Raw genomic sequence first — 16,547 nt, 5'->3', positions numbered from 1 at the left:
TGGCGCGTCTCTCTGCTGACTTAATGTCTTTTAACAGTTTGGCTCCAGGTCCAAGGGTTGGTCAGAGATGAGCTAAAGCCAAACCCGGGCCTGATCATCTGTGACGGCAAGAAAAAACCCCAGGGAGAGAGAGTGTCTGTGTGTATGTGAGGGATGTGTGTGTGTGTGTATGTGTGTGTGTGTCCTCGCTGGCTCCCTCTTCTCCACCCCTCATTTTCTCTCTTTCAGTGTGTGCAGCGTGTGCAGATGTGTGTGAGAGTCTTTGCCGGTGGAGGCTACAGGGGACAGAAACACCACCAGCCTGAATTACCCTGGACAAAGCCATTGACAGAGGCATTAAAGTGACAATAGAATATTTACAGCACACAGCGCTGATTCAGTCTGCTGCCTAATATGCAGCACATCAATATCCCAGAGACGGCTTGTAGCACACTGCAGTGCTTCACAGTGGAAAATTAGCGTGCTCTACTGTCTTCCATACACATATTCACACACACACACACAGGCTAAACTACTAACTGTTAGTGTATTGAAGGCAAACGGAAAGGGGATGCGAGCATCGCGGTGAAGAGCAGAATGAGGAAATAACTGCCGCTCTGCTTGAGTAAATTCCTCTCACCACCGAGGAGAATGGTTTGTAGACACCCGCCTCTCAGGTGGCCCACAGGACACCATGTCACCTTAATGTCTGACACGCTACAACAGCTGTACCATAAGACTGTTCATGCTTGTGAGGATTGCTGGCATAATTATATATGGCTGGATATATGAGTGCTCATGCATGTTTGGGAATGATTTTAAGTTCACAGCCGGAAGGCCACGGGTCGCGCCGTTTCTTACAGCACTTCTCAGAAAAATCTGCGCCGGATCACACAAACATGTCATTCAGTTTTTTGCGAAACTTTCCTCGCCCCAACTGCTAACCGCCACTCCGCTCCCCGTATTCACAGCCAGTTAGATCATGCTTGCATGCAGGACGGGCCGCTCTCCTCCTGTCTCAGTTTCACAGTCCAGAGCTGCCGAAATAGCCAACATATGTTTGGAAAACGAATGTGCAGCGGGGAGGTCAAACTATAAGGCCAGGATCAGCTCTGTTCTCATTTAGTTAAGTAAAGACCACATACTTAGCTTGATTATGAAACGTCTTATGCTGTCGCTCTTTAGCTCGTTTTAAAATATTTGATATCATTCATGATTCGCAAGCTTAAATTAACAGTACGTCCAATGGTTGTAATCCGAGAGAGGAAACAAGCTGGCGGACGGCTGCAAGCTGACAGTGATGTATTTATGCCACACTGATTAGAAATGTACTAACTGTTAGGTTACATGCATTAGAAGAGAACTAGAGACTGATATATAGCACGCTGGCATACAGTGTGCTGCACTTAAGTGTTGAAATACACAGAACTGTTGCCCAGGAGTGTTATACAAATGAGCCAATTTCTTCGTTTTTGGCATTAAACATGCTCTACAAGAAGATATATGACAAGGATCTGCAGTCTTTATGCAGCAGAACATTATGTGTTAAACCATGACTTCCTTATGTTACAGTAATTAAAGGGGGGAATGTGCTGTTTTATCATGAACACTACAAAGATTCCTTTCTGCACACAAGAAAAATACTCCAGATTCTACTGAAACATGCCAGTACATAAAAAATACCCTTCATAATAGGCTATGGAAAAAGGACCTAGATGAAAACCACTTGCAGTGTTCCACAGAGAGAAACCAAGCGCGTCATGGCGCTACAAATAAAGAAACAGGAACTGTCCAAAACTGTTTCTGGACTGGACGTTAGCACTTTATGGAAGCTAGCGATTGCTGGCTGCTCCGTAGACGTGTCGGCTTGCTACCTTTAATTTGTCAGAAGTCAGAAAAGTGTGGCACTTTGTTCAAACGTGATGTTTTCATACAGACATTCTCTCACAGGCTATAAAGGATCTTTTACAGCATCCTGAAAAGAGAATCTGACTTCAGTTCTCATATGAGGAGTCAGTGCTGGTGTAGTTTCACAGTGATCTTGAAAAATAGAACCAAATGCTTTCTGGGCTCAAACAACCTCTCATTGTCTAGGAGGGACAGATATGTTGATGGTAACACTAGACTAACCTGTTACAAACATATTTCCAAAGTATTTTTCCCAGTGTAAAATATAAACATACAATTTGCATCCACATTTTAAGTCTTTTGACAAACTGCTGAACTGTACAGGTCTTAAAGTGACAGATTCTGCCATCTACAGTACAGTAACACTTCTCACACAGAAACAGAAAAAGGATGGTTGGTGTCGCATTGCTTTGCTTAAAGAAACAATAACATTATTGCTTATTTCCTTCGCTTCCTGAAATAAGCAGCATGAATACACAAGGGAACACCTTTGCTTATTTCATAAATTATGCAGGAACTCCCTCGGCTGCTGAAATGAAGCACGGGTGGTTTGACATCGTCTTGCTGAAATAAGCAAGTCAATGAAAAATCATGTTCAGCATGAGAAAGATGTGAAGTCTTATTTCAAAAACAGGAAAATATTTAACTTTCAAAAGTTGTTCTCCTCAGTTTCCAAACATTATTTCTTTAAAGGTAAAGCAGTGAATATAAACATTGCATTATTGAAAATGTATATTAATTATCCCCATGTAAAACAAGAATAGTTTTTAATGATGTGGTGTGATGTTTTCTTTTATCTGCATTTTCTTTTGTGAATAATTCTGTTTGTATCCACATCTTACACTGTATAAAATGTGTGTACTCCCTGGTAAACATGCTGTAATTATTTATTTTGTGGGGGGTGCGGTGTGTGGGTAGGGGGCAGACTCTTCTCCTAAAGCTCAGCCTCTTTCAGTCATATTTTTAACAATTCTCGTAAACTTTTTCTGCACTGTAGTATAATGAGATTTATAAAGGTTTGGATCTGGAGAACAAACTGGGAACCAAATTGTTTAAATGCAGTAAAACAAACTAGTCTTCTCCAGCAGTGATGTTTGGGGTGGGACTGGCTGCATGTAATAAACTTTTCAGACTTGTTACTCGTTGTTCTGTGAAGAAAAAAAATCTTCCCAAGATTTTACAACTCTTACAAATCACTTTTTATCCCAACACAAAAAACATTTACAAGTGGAATAATAAGTGAAGAAAGTTCTGGATGGGTTCATGCTCCTCCACCGCAGGCCGCCGAAATAAACACCAGAGGAATAACAGCGCGTACACCACGAGATGTGTGACTTTCTCCTCAAGCTTGAAGTTTAAAAACAAAATCAGGCAGCCGTCCAGAGGTGTGGATATTGACCAACAACAGAAGACAGATGAAAGAGTCCAGCTCGTCTGCTGTCCTTCATTAGGGCTTGTCCGGGATGCAGCTGGATGTACTTACCTTTAATAGTGCTGATAATTAGCTCTGCCATTCTACATTCTCCTGACATAAACACACTGCCACTCACTCACGCGTGCACACATACACACGCATGCACACACGCATCCGCACGCGCACACCACAGAGTTTATTACTTGGACGGGAATCATTATCAGGGATAATTTGAAAGCAATTTTGAGGCTCACCTATTACCTCTGTTTTGGTTCCTTCTGGTCATTAGCAGAGCTGTCAGGAAGATTGAATATTACACATTTAGAGGGGGGTCCCTGACTCCAGGTGTCAGGAGGGGTTAGGTAGAGCAAACGCAACGACAGGCCATCACACAGAAAGCCACGGCTTGAACTCAACCCACACTTGTGTTTTCTTGCTGAAAAATGAGTTTGGTTAGTAATTTTGCCACTTTGTGTTGTTCGCCTCCGGGGGGGCTGGAGATGGTTCTGACTGAGATAATTCAGGAGTTTATAGGTCACACGGCAGTTTTTCTTTTTTTTCCCTGCTTGTACTTCTCCTATTTTGTGGCTGTTGTTGCAGAAGATTACTCACAGTTTCAGGTGATGCGCCGAGCAGGCCGTGGAATATCAATAAAGAGCCCAATTATGAATCTGAGGTGCAGCCATTGTCTGTGGAAATCTTCCTCTTTGAGGGATTAATTATGAAGCTGCATTTTACCTGCTGATTTTATTAAACCCTTTCATGTCTCAACTTCCATCTATTCCTTGGGCATTAATATGCAGATCAAAAAAGAGACAGATTTTCTCTGGCAAACAGCGAGGTCATACTTCATATTAGCATATTACTAATCTACATAAAACTGCTCCGAAGACAGAGTCTTATTAGAGTCACAGCTCTGGGTGCAGCTTCACATGGACCGAACCGTGACAAGGTTTAGTGGGCTTGTTATTCTAAATGTAACACTATTAACTTTACTCTGGTACATTCCACGGTATATGCTTGCATATATTTTGTCTAAATGGCGCTGTATTCATGGTCTGTGATTTACAAGTCCCGTATCAGATATCATTCCATTTTAAACTTCACTCACTCAACTGTTTCAGCCCAGCGTATTAAAGAGTGAAACTGGAAGACAGAGAGCAATGCCTTTGCCAATGTCATTAAAGCTTATTGAGAGACAGTTGTGAAACAGGCAGGGGTAGACCTATGAATAAACTGCCTGAGTGTTGTTGGTATTTACAAGCTGAATGCAAATGTCATCGTCTCCATAGATCATCTTTTCCCCTCCTGCTGGGCTGTTTTGTATTCTATTAGCACTTTAAGGTAAAGCTGGAAAAAAAATTAAATTGTGGAATCATTATTGAGAAAGGTCAGGATATAAATATTTCATAAACTGATATTTCAATGTAAGGTTGGGTTCATTCGTTGCAATGTTTAGGTTCCAAGAATGCATAACTACCGAGCCCAAGTGTCGTTACCTCCGTTAGGCAAGTTCACAATGGCGGCGAATTTTAGCTGAAAGTCTGAACTTGGAGGCGAGTCAGGACATCGATGGGTGAAAAATTTGGATTGGCAGCACTTCCTTGTGGTTTTTTTCCTCCAGCTGTCTTGCATAAGTTACTTTCTTTTTACCACTTCAGCCAGATCAATAGGGTTCCATACCTGCTGGTCCGGCTAATAAAATGGTCGGGTAACTCAAGTCTCTGCAGCGTGTCCTGGGGTGTTGAGGCCCCACTTTTCTGTACGCTTGGGCTCCCCACACCCTTTCCTTTCTTAATGATGAGGATTAGAGCGGCTGGGGCCTCTACTGTAGGAGGAAGCAGCTGCTTCCATGCTCATTATAACCTCACAACTCCGCAGAGTGGTAACAGCTGGAACACAGGTTTCAGGGGGAGAGAGCTGAGATACTATGAAGATCTCATGTGGTAATAAGCATTCCAGGCGGAGCGGTGAGTAGCGGCGCAGCGGCATCGCATGACAGGCATTTGACAAGAAGAACAGAGGTGGACTGATGGAGGCATTAGCCAAATCGTTTGTTTGGGTGTTTTGCAATTTCATGTTGATGGCTGCTGATTAGAGTTTCTGCTCAACTTTCTATTACAATCTTGTCACCTCGTAATCACCCACGTTTCTGGGAGATGAAGAGGTGGATTCACAGCCAAATGACAATAGAGTCCTACCTAATAGATCACTTTAATCAAGGACTGTAGTGTGGTTAAATGGCAACTGTTATCTCCAGCAGACAATATCTGCTCCTGATGGTAATAGCGAGATGAGGTGGGCTAATGAAATGAGTGTCAGAGTGCAGTGATAAGGCTGCCTGTTCAGAGACCACACTCAAATACTACTTTAATGACTTGATGATCCTTTGCATTTATAATGTGCCAGGGCTCATCTGCAGTGGAATAATAAAACCTTACAGTGTGCAACAGCAACAGGACACTTGCTAAACATAAATCCTCAAAGCTGCACCTGCAGGCAGTGGTGGACAGTAACGGAGTAAATTTACTTGAGTACTGTACTTAAGTACATATCCAGAGGATTTGTACTTTACTTGAGTATTAGATTTATTTGGTACTTATTACTCTTACTTGAATACGTTTCCAAGACAAATATTTTTACTTTTACTTGAGTAAATTTCTAGGAAGGCTGAAAAGTACTCGTTACTTTCAGGTCTGCTCTTTTTTCTTCTTAAAAACTTAAAAACGAGGGCACACACAAACCACAGACATTTATTTTCAAATGTTTATTGTGTCTGCCGAAGCAGAACTACCTCTCTGCTTTCAACAACTCAACATCGAATTCTCAAAAACAAGAGTTAAAAGATCCTTACATTAATTTAGAAAAAATATAGTAATTTACTGATGTGGAAAATAAGACATTTACTCTTATTCTTACTTTTACTTAAAGTAAATTTAAAAGCATTTACTTTTGGATACTTAAGTACCTTTAAAAGCAAGTACTTTTCTACTCTTACTCGAGTAATATTTTGACTGAGCTACTTTTACTTGTAACGGAGTAAATTTTGACCAGTAGTATTTGTACTCTTACTCAAGTACTGGGGTCGAGTACTCTGTCCACCTCTGCCTGCAGGGAATCACAGATGTACAGGTATTGCGACATAAGAGGGAGAATTCTTGTTCAAACTGGATCATAATTCTTGGATATTAAAGTCATCTCCAAAATAACTGAAGAAATTGAATTTGCTCATTTAAGTTCACTGATAGCATTCTTTTTTTTCTTGGTTCTCTCTCTCTCTCCCAGCGACCCCCCCACCCCCCTGCTGTGCAAATTTGAAAAACTCCCTGCCGTCTGCTAAGGCCAAGGCTGAAGGCAGAGGCGAGACGGACTCTGTGAATTAACCAACGGCTCTCCTTCTGTAATTCTCCACTAATTGTCTGGAAGGCCCTCCGTTTTTTGGTGTGTGGAATAATACTCACCCGGTGGAGTATTGAAATTCAGCCGCTCTGCTCCCTGGGGTCACATTCACAATATTCAACCCCGCAGAGCTGTGGATCTGGAGTTTAGCCTTCTGCATGAGGTAATGAAGAGCGGTGTGCATTCAGAGGGGCTTCCTCCTCCACCGAGATGAGGCACTGGCACCTTTGGGCCCATTATCGCTGCGCAGCTATGACAGGTACGGACGCCTCAAAGCCAGAGACCTTGAACTTTTCATTAAACCTCAAGACGAGGTGTCGAAATCATAACAAGAACTTTTTCTTTTCTTTTTTCTTCGCTTCTATCGTGCCTGTTATAGAGCTCTGATAATAGAATGAGGCAGAAAGACGAGAAGGAGAACAGAGGAGAAGACAGAGATGACAATAGCAAACACACAAGACAATGAGAGAAGGGAAGAAAGAAAGAAGAGAGAAGGGGAAGATTTTGCATGATAAAGTAGCACACAACAAAAGCTCCACAGCAACGCCGGGGCGAGACTCCTTCCTATTGTCATCCCGCTATTGAATGTATGGGCACCATGTGGGTGCGCATACATCCCCTACTACAAACACCCCCATGATGACTAATGAAGTTGACACAGGGCTTTCAACTATTCATGACTCGGGGCCTGAATTATTCGTTGGGATGATGTAAGCAGACAAAACTGTGTTTCCAGCTATCAAACCAGAGCAGAGAAGAAGAAAAATAAAACTGTCCCCCATCTGTGGGAATCCTCTGACTAGGCGCGCCTTTGATTTCAAAAACACTGTCTCTGTTTCCTACATCAGCCCCTCCGAGTTTACAGCGGCTCCTTTGGGTGCACGCTCTCCTTGCAGCTGTGGGCATGCCAGGGAGAGATGGAAGTGAAAGGAAGGGAAGAGGCTAGGCTAAAGCTCATTACGCCTCTTGCTTACAGGCGTTGTGTGCATATTCTATTAGCCATATCTAAAGTGTAATTGTACCATGGGGGGGCAGTGTTGTCGGGATGCCAAGCTTTCTCTCAGCGACTAGTGAAGTGTGGTAATCTCACACACCATCTCATTACAGTTTAAACCCCCAGCAGCTGCTCGCATTAGACTTTTATTACACGCTGCCGCTCACAGCTGTGCTGGCATGGCCCCGGACAGGATGGTGAGAGACGGGAACAAAGACAGACAGACACAGGGATTCCAGCACAACATTTGGCTCCCATCAAAAAAGTGGAAATATCGAAGCAGAGGGTTGTAATGACCCTAACAGCCTCTCAGTGTGATAACTCTGCACCCCTCCCTCTATCCCAAACCCTTAACCGAGGCCAAGGACAGTTGCACAGATGGACCAAGTCAAACCCAGTCAAACTGGGATTCAATCAAAACTGCCAGAGCGCCGGTCATGGTAAAGCTTCACGCAGGGACAGCTTTCATGCGCATTTGTCTCCTTCTGGAAACATCACGGCAACAGCAATACGCCGTTATCTAAACAAACACATCTGTTTCAGCAGAAACGTGGGCCTGGTTAATGTGCCGCTGTGCATGAATTGGAGCAATGTTCACCACTGTACAGTGTAACATATAGGTCATACTGTACGCGGCTGGAGCAGGCGGCTGCAAGGATGTTCTTCGTCAGCGCTTCTGACCTTACCCTAAGCAAATTGTAACACTGTATATAAACTGCTGATTTGATTTTTGTGTAATGTACTAAATTTGATTTCCCAAATTAGAGATATACACTCGCTGGGAAAGCAATTTTAATAGCATTCAGATGGAGAAATAATGAGACTTTTTTTCTTTTTTTGGCTCTACATTTTCAGCTCTATAAAATCCAGCCATCCAATTTCACATAAATGACCTCAGCGTCCTCATTTGAAGCTATACCCTTGGTTATGAGCGCTATACTGCGGTGGCTTAAACTGTTTTAGTCGAAATGGAACAGAAGTGGAGAAGAAGAAAGACTGAACAACTTAGTGTTAAACAAGAAAGGAGCAAAGGTCAGGCCAACGTCAGGCCAAATGCTTAAACAGATCGTATTCTGTGCTTTGTGTCAACAGGCTACAAATTGATGCTCTGGAGAGAACCGTGAAAAAGCCAACTCTTTTAGAGACGCTGGTATTTCTGTGGTGAATATAAAAAAAAAGACAAAGAAATATAATGTTTAAGAAAATGAGTTCCCTGATGAAAAGCAGAACACCAAGACAATATTTAATCTTGTCAAGAGGCCTGCTTAGGAGGGATTACAATAAATCGTACAAGATGCTCTTATTAATTTTTAAAACCCGCTATAAGGTGCAATGTTTAATGTGTAATAAAGAAAAATTGAAGGAGAAAGACTAACAGTCCCCATTGTATACAGGCGCTGAGCTTGACATCAGTTAGTTTGAAAGGAAATATATTTACATAAAAGGAGAATAATGTGACATAAAGCACCCACTTTTGACTCAATAGCAATCATTTAGAAGTAATTCAGTGCTTATTTAAAATGTTTAGGATTTGCATTACCGTTCAAGCGTTGCAGCCCTTCAATACGAGCAGTAAACGTGTGACAGATGAGCAGATGAGTCAAATAAACCAAACCAAAATGTATCAGAAATATTCAAGGTTGCTGCCAAAGTCAACAGTTGGGCTCGTTCCATTAAAAAAAAAGCATGCGCAAACATGAAAGCTACAAAATCCCAAACAACCTGGTAGGCCGAGGATCACAAGTCTTGTGGGTGGGCGGAAAATCAAGAAAAAGCCCCCAAGAATGTTCTGCAGGATGTAGGCGTAGGTGTTCCCTCATCAACAGCCACGGGAGGACTTCGGGAAGTAAAACGCGGCGAGTTCATCCTCGCGGATGCAAAACTACGGTGAACTTCAAAAAACAGGGAAATTAAATGATTAAAAAGACGACAAGAGCGGCTGTTTGAAGTGAAAATCCACTCTCATCATTATGCTGGAAAAAACCTGTTCATAACCTCACATCTGCAAATGTTACAGTCTGAGCATGCACGGCGGGACTGCAGGAGCGCTGGTGTTCATGGACGAGTATATTGTTGACAGAAGCAAAATGATGGAGGCAGGTATATAGATTATGTGCACCCACTTTCAAGCTAATCCATCAAACCACATGAGCCTTAACATCATAATTCAGTGGGACATGGCTCCCAAAACTACAAACAAATAGCTTGAAGAGGAGGAATGTCGTCGACTGGCTGAGTCAGTCACATGATCTCAATCGGATTGAGCCACATTCCACGCGGTGAGGAGGTGAGAGAGTCCCTGAAACGGGCGGGAGGTTAATGTGGCAACAGGCAGGAGCTGGATAAACCAGCCAGGACACGAGCCTGCACACAGACTTTCCCATGTAATACACTGATTTAGTCTGACTGCGTGTATATCTGTCCAAATATCTTTAAGCAGCCACAATTTGAGCCCTAACCCTTCAACACTTATCCCATTATAATACACACAGTATATGTTTTTAATTTTTAAGATTTATGCTCCATAGTAACAGTCAAGTAGTAACTGTCAAAAGTATTCTCATTCTTTACTCAGGTAGAAGTATAGATACTACAGTTTAAAAATACTCCTGTAGAAGTTGAAGTATCAACTCAAGTTTTTACTCAAGTAAAAGTACAAAAGTACTGGTTTCAAAACTACTTAAAGTATAAAAGTAAAAGTAATGTAAGGGGGAAAAAAGCCATTAAGGAAAAAAGCCATTGAAAATGAATGCATCTTAGTATAATGCAAATATATTAAAGAACCATATATGTGTACTATTGAGCATTAACATGTGTTTCAGAGAGCAGGAGATATGATGACTAGTTGCCTATAAGTATTGTAATGGTGCAAAAAGTCAAACTTCAGAGGCATGTTATCATTTATCCTAACCTTTATTGGAATGTACATCCAAGTTTAGTTGCAGGAATCTGAGGGAACGGATGTAAGAACAAAACTGGACAAGAACATCTGAAACAACCACAACCAAATTCACTCTATCCGGATGGAGCAATTTAACTGGATAGTTTTTTGTTTAAAGGCCGAAATGAAATAGAGTAACAAGGCTGTTTTTAAAATGTAAGGAGTAAAAAGTACAGATAATTGTGTGAAAATGTAAGGAGTAAAAGTAAAAAGTCGTCTGAAAAATAATTACTCCAGTGAAATATAGATAACCAACATTTCTACTTAAGTAAGGTAACGAAGTATTTGTACTTCGTTACCTGACTCCTCTGCTGACCAATAAAGGCTTGAGAAAGCCCATCTCTCTGCACAGGTGTTGCTGGTGTTTAGTCTGCTTCTACTGATCTCTGCGTGGGTCGTCTCTGCGTGAGGCTGCATGCATGTCGGTCTGCACCGGCCCGGCCGTGCGTGTGCCCGTGCACTCAGACCCGCGCCTCACCTTGACTCAGCGAGTGTGGCATACTTGCAGAGGACACTGGGACGCAGAACCCGGTCGGGGGGGAAGATGAGGCACAGCTGGGGATAATTAAACCCAGCACTGTCTCCATGAAAGGGACCGGGCAGCCAGGCCGGCTCGGTGTCCCCCTCCTTCACATCCAGCAGCTCGGATTGAGACTACAGACACAAAAGTCTCCCTTTACTCGGTTCCCTAGTGGGGGGAAAAAAATCTGACAGCCACTCAGCTGCAGAAATCCAAACAAACAACCACAATCCACTATTTGAATTCGGTGTTATTTCCTTCATCCTCCCACGCGCTACTTTCCTCTCATCTCATTTGTGCATTACTGTAAGAGACGCACAAGTGGTAGCGTCTGAACAGATAATTGGCTAGAACAGTGATAACATGGGGGTTTACTGTAACAGGCCTGGCCTGAGTTATCAGCTTGAAATTTGCTTTGGCTCTCCATGAAACGTGGAAGGCGGCCATATCACAGCCAGGGTGTACCGGCACCACGCTGGGGCTGGGTTTGCCTCATTTGAGCGATGCCTTTTCCTGTTGCTCCCCACAAGGTTGCTTCATTTACAATGGCACTGCTTTCTGTCCCTGCCTTTCTGATCCCGTATCATTGGAAATGAAAAGGTTTACTTTGGATGTCGTCTGAGAACAGTGAAAGCCCCTCCAGACTGTTAAATATATATTTTTAAAAACCTGCACAGCGAGCCAAGTCAAACAGTTTTAGGTAGAATGAATTGACCTGTCGTGCTTAAAACGCATGTACTTGGTGAGATGATGAATACGACTTACTAAGAGCCATCAAACTCATCGCCGTTGCCAAAGCTGTCGAGGTGAATGACCTAGCGCGCAAAAATTGCAGCGTAATTAATCAAAATCGGCTGGAGAGGAGCGCTCGCTGCTGGCTGCGCCTGCTCAGGCACCACTCTTTTCCATTCCCACTGTTTGTTTAAATAAGTTGGACTGTTGAGCGGATTCATTTGATTACAAAGGCATCGGGTTGGCTCATTAATGACGCCGTTAATGGCGTCCTCCATCATTCTGGAATCGCTGCATTGTTGCGAAGGCAGTCGGTACATCCTGCATTTCACCGCCCACACTTTACTGGTCTGTAAAATTTGACTGCGGACATTTTATTTGTCACTTCTTGATGGCTGCTTTTGAATGATGGGATGCGAGGAACATGCAGGGGGCATCGCTCCGGTGTATCTTACTGCACTCACTTGGCTGTAAATAATGCACGGTTTCATTCAGGGCAACCTTCAGCGGCGTGCAGCTCGGCCGTCTTCACCGTGAAAGAAAACTAACTGGTCCAGTGGGACTTTATTAACTGTTATTAGTTCTTTTTTTTTCTCTGATTAAAGCCCCGGTAGCTAGTGTGAGAATATGCAGTACGTCTTCTTTATAAGAAATCATTATAATGTATTCCTTGGGAATGGAGAGACTGATCACAACACTTGTAAGTGAATGGCTATAGGATTTTTATTAAATCCTAGGATGCACGCTTTGATGAAAAGAGCTTCATTGAAAGCAACATTAGCGTTTATTGTCTGAGCTTTCCCAAGAAATTATATTAGAACAAAGCGATGCCCCCCGCCCCCCGCCCCCCACTGCAATCAGCTCCCATGACAAGCATGAACCTCATAGAAACATGTGTCAGTGCACATCGCACACAAGCACTCAGACATGTGCACATACCATGATCAGCCAGGCGTGAGTAGCAAAATAGACTTTGGATTCATTACCAGGCGGATTAGAAACAAAACTGATAAACCCCCGTAAGCAGAGCAGTTCACAAACAAGTTATCTGTTTGTTCGCTTGGCTTTCATATTCGCTCCAGCCCCTGCAACCAGCCGGGAACGACTCGCATTTCATATCAGGTAATAGATATACAGATTAGCAAACTCTCCTGCTCCGGTTGCCACTGCAGCAGCGATAGCACAGCACCCTTCCCTCAGTGTTATGCACTCGGAGCTAAAGCAAACATTTTAATTTTAAAGCACATCATGTCAGTGGAAGCATCATTTAACAGAGGCCTAATAAATGCAGCTGACCATGATAGATGGCTGAACAACTTCATAGTCCTCTTCCTGTCTCGATGGACATAAGCTGCTGCTGCGATGCCTCATGCATTGTGACGTCTCCTTCGGGTTCTTGCAGAGGGGGAACTCACTCCGCCCTGCAAATCCATCAAGCTTTGGAGGGAGATTCCATGTAGCTTGTTAGGGGAGCACGTATGACCATGTAGGAGTCCTAATGAGCAGGGAGCCAGCCGGGAGAACACTGTGTGGACGACAGAGAACATAAATCTCATTGTCCCGTTCTGCACCCGGGGGGCTGTATGAACGCTGAAATTGCGTGTCTGCATGAGCTCCCAGAGTGCAAGTGTGTAAATGTGGATGTGTGTGCACATGATGTGGATTTTGCAAATAATGCAGACGACTACGGCAGTATCCATTTGGGAGTCTCATCCACGCTAGCTGGGAGAAGCAGGTTGTTTGAGTTATGGTTTAACAATAGAGCTCCTCTTCCGCTCTATAAATGAATCCAACACGAGCATATCTATCATCACACGTGCACTCGACGCGCTCCTTTTTATTTGGAATGAGCTTTGGAGAAGAATTCCTGCACTGCACGAAAACACCCTGCAGGTTACAGTCGTGTTCTTGTTTTCAGGTTTACAGCCTTTGCTCGCTTCCTTCGCGCTTCCAAAAACAACTTTGTCTGACGACTTTATCAGCAGCTTTTCCCAGAGAATCACACACACTTATCGTCCTCTGACGTGTGCCTTTCTTCACCTCACATCCCAACCAGCTGCGAAAGACTTTGTAATAAAAATATGGAACTCATTAAAGTTTTTATTTGTGATTGAAGCTCACCCATTGGTCTCTGCGTTGCAAATTCACGAGCACTTTTAGTCAAAACTGGGTGTGCATGACTGCAGCACAGTCAGACAGCCAGAGGACGGCATGCTAGCATTTGTGCAGTATAGGAATGCGTACCGGAAACTGGGATAATGTGAGTTTGTATGCATGTGTGTCTGTGTGCAAGACAGAGAAAGAGAGAGAGAAAGAGAGACAGAGGGAGAGACACTTTATGTGCCAGTTATATAGCCTTGGGGAGCTGCTATGGTCATAGTTTAATAACTCACAGTATGTTGGATTATGTACTGTGGGCTTGTAACATCACACCGTCAGGGCAAAGTCCTAACAGATTCCCTGTTAGCTGTCCCTCTGCAGAATTGAAAGAAAAAAAACCCAACAATAATAAAAAAAACAACAAAGAAGAAGCATATCAGGGGACCCACCGAAACATTGTTTTCAGTTCTGCAGCACTTGTGAAAATGTGAGCTCCCACATGATTCCAGTTCAAAGGTACGGCCTCACCGTTTTGTCTGCCTCAGCACGCAGTCGTGCCTCTCCCAGCTACAACGAGCAGAGCTCCAGGTTTAATAGGCCTTAAGTAGCAAAACCCCCTTTGCTGCCTTTGAAGAGCAAACACTCTCTAGCTCACACACACACACACACACACACACACACACACACACACACACACACACACGTCCACCGTTGCACGTATACACACAGTACATGTGCACACCCACAAACACACATTGCGGTGCGGGCAATAAAAAAACAGCGTAACAGTGGCTAGTTCTCCCTCTGACACATCAAAAGGGGAGCTGAGGGGAGTAATGTGTGGAATGATGTGTGTGCAGCGCAAACGCAAGATGCCACGCATGGCTCCGGTTTTGTGGCTTTAACTGTCAAAGGGGGCTTTAAGGCGGCGACTGGCAAGTATAATGCAGCAGTTTTGACATATGGCCCTAAAATGCTGTTTCTATTGAAAAAAATAAATAAATAAAAAAGTCTCAGTGCCTTTTTCATTTGAACACAGTCCAGAGCATATAACCATATGAAACCGATGTGCACTCCTCTCCATTTGAGTCACGTAGCTCCTTCTATAAGGTAATAAAGGCAATAAACAACGCTGAGGAACATGCTTTCTTTTTTTTTTTTTAATGAAAGACTGAAAGTGAAACCGCTGCGACTGCACACGCAGTACGAGTGCGTGTGCATGTGTGCACATATGTACGTTCCTGGGTCTCACCGTGAGCTAAGGAAGCTCTGAAGGCAGTGAAGGAGAAGGAGAACGTTACAATTAGCCTCCTGCTTGAAAGCAAAGCCTCGTGTTTACGCTTTGCTCATGCGGTAATTACATATGTCGTCTTTTGTTTTCTATTTCCCATAAAGCACGGAGCATAATGAGGGAAAAAAAGCTAATTTCTACGCAGTGTTGTGTAATTCTACACAGTGCTCTTTTTGTCTTCAAGCTCATTTAGGCCTCAGAGGATGTCTATGGGGGCTGAAATGAGAGGAGACGGAGAGAGGACTGTAAACAGGGACATTGCTTCTCCAGATGGGAAACTTCTGTTAAGCTGTAATGAAAATGCATAATGACTCAAACAAGCTTGATGAAGCTCGACAAAGCAGGAATATGAAACCAAAAAAACCTATTACACCTTCTCTTTTTTCCATGCTTTTATTCTTTATGATATCCACTTGGAGGCAGAAGTGGGAGAGAAATGTCTTCATTAAGAATTTGAAGGATTCTTACTATGTCATTTCTGTTTCTGTTCCGCTTACTTAAAAAAAAAACAACAAAAAACAAGCTTGATGAGAGAAGACGGGGCAAATGCAAGCGCTGAAAAAAAATAGGGCGAAAAAAAAAGGAAAACAAACCTAAAAAACAAAGAATGGGAGTGACTGCCCCTAATGGGACTGTTTTCAGCAGCTGCATTAACAAGCCTGTTTGATTTGTTTCTCCTAAGTGAAGCTGTCAGCCCATGTGTCCAGCAAGCTATGTTTAGGATGTCTAAAAGAGTTGTGTTTTCTGGCACCGCCGCATAATAAATGCTAAAGGGCTGACCCAACAGCTCCTTCCAGTGTGTTCTTCTCCGGTCATTCTCAAAACAGTCCAATATATCCTCCTCGCGGAGGTCAGGAATCCATCACCGGGGTTTGTACAATAACATGCACTTCCATATCGGCTCGGTGAGAAACAGGCCTTAAGGGAGCAGACGTGAAGTGAACCCCTCTTAAAACTTCATAAAGCACCATATTGCTTTCATCTGAATCTCTTATTTTTCAGATGAGGTTAAAATACTTGCATCTCTCCGAGTGGGGCTCTTTACATATGCAAATGTGAGAACCCTGAATTGTCTGCTTTCATTTCCATAATGTGAGTCATGAATATGCCTTAGATTTGCTCGGTTGATTTCCAGCTATGCTCGGAAACAAAATCCATATTTGGCTCTGTAATAAGGCTCAAAGACTTGGGTTTGAAGGGAAAACCGCATTACACATGTGTGCACATGTTCTACTAAATAAACACAGCATGCTGACATCAACATCCGCC

Source organism: Cololabis saira, chromosome 7, assembly GCF_033807715.1.
Source record: "Cololabis saira isolate AMF1-May2022 chromosome 7, fColSai1.1, whole genome shotgun sequence".
Lineage (NCBI taxonomy): Eukaryota > Metazoa > Chordata > Actinopteri > Beloniformes > Belonidae > Cololabis > Cololabis saira.
Note: the sequence above shows the minus strand (reverse complement) of the source record.